Genomic DNA, 1668 nt, shown 5'->3' on the forward strand with positions numbered 1-1668 from the left:
AAGTTTTTCTTCATTACCCATTCAAGCCGTCTCCAGCCATTATAAGGCTTTGGATTGTCGAGAGCGCATTTTTAAGTGGCTCTATTTCACTCATAGTATCCTGCAGCGCGAGAATGAGGAGATGACCGTAACAATGTACACATATTCCTCAAGGTGAGCACTCTTTCATTCGGGTCACTACTCTTTTACGAAAGCCACTCATATTAGATGCACCATCCAAACACTCGCTGACAATGTTCTCCAGTTTCAGACCAAGTCCACTGATAACCTTATTCACGAGTTTATATAAAATTTTACTTTCAGTTGATGCAGTTGAGAAGAATCCAATGAATGCCTTATTCGTTTTACCCATCAAAAGGTATCTCAGGCAGAATGCCACTTACTCTATTTGGCTGATATCCGATGTTTCATCCATGATTATTCCGAAATTTCCGCTCATCAGCACATCGAAGATGATCCGCTCCACAACGAGATTGGATACTATTTTTGATATCTCGTTCTGGGTGAATGGCGATGTCCACTGAGCGTGTGCCTTAAGTTTAATTTGTAATTTCTCCTTGAGCCATGGCAGGTCCTTGCAACTGAGGTGCAATAATTCCAGGAAAGTGGCTCTATTAATATCGTACATTTCCTAATGTCCTCTTACTGCAACGTTTTGTTGCCCAGTAAAGATCAGGCGCTCGAAGATTATACGTAAATGCTCGTGATTACGGAGAACTTGCCGTTTATGAGCCGCAGCCAACTGATGCAACACAAAAGTCGAACGGTTTGCATTGATCTTCGAACTGACCCACTTGGCCATAGCTTTCATGTGATTAACCTTCTGGAATGCTTTTTGAGTCTGTGAAACACACACACACACACTGATGTTTCCCCCTGTCAAAGTTAATCTAGGGTTGTGTTTTATACCAATGGGGTCTGAAATCCCTGTAAGAGGTTACTCTCCCGATCGTCTTTGGATTATACTCCTTTAGTATTGATTGCTTTAGTGTATTCTGATCTACGGTTGAGACTGATATGACAGCGGAGTTATCAGTCTCAGAATTAACAAGCTGTGTTTCCAGGGTTGTATTTTCCATAGAAAAGTCTGAATCACTGATACCGCGCTCAGCATGGACGATCACCTTTAATCCTATTTCTGGATGGATCACTTCTACCGATTGAACCATTTCTTCTGATGGACTATTTTGTGCGCAAGGATTCACAGAAACATTGTCGCTGCTTCTACTAGCACGATCTTCGGCAGTTTCCAGATTTTGACGCTTCACGCTCCCAATGAAGAAACCATTGAGTTATTTAGTTGTGATTGATTTGCATCTACCACTGCACTGAATTTGACTTTCCCTACTTGGTGAATTTTTTTCACATGATTGTCTTTATAGTCCGAGTCGATTTCCTTCCCGCACTCTTCGCACATGACACGCTGGCGTTAGTGTCTTTATGGGATCAGACAACGATAACAATTTTATGAAATCGTGACTCCCAAACATCTGAAATTAAAAGGCGTTGCTGTTAGTATTCTGATAGTGTTTGTTTGTTATGAATTTCGTGCAAAGCTACACGAGGGCTATCTGCACTAGCCGTCCCTAATTTAGCAGTGTCAGAATATAGAGAAGGCAGCTAGTCATCACCACCCACCGCCAACTCTTGAGCTACTCTTTTACAAAC

The sequence above is a fragment of the Limulus polyphemus genome, unplaced genomic scaffold (genome assembly GCF_000517525.1).
Source record: "Limulus polyphemus unplaced genomic scaffold, Limulus_polyphemus-2.1.2 Scaffold3309, whole genome shotgun sequence".
NCBI classification, from domain to species: domain Eukaryota; kingdom Metazoa; phylum Arthropoda; class Merostomata; order Xiphosura; family Limulidae; genus Limulus; species Limulus polyphemus.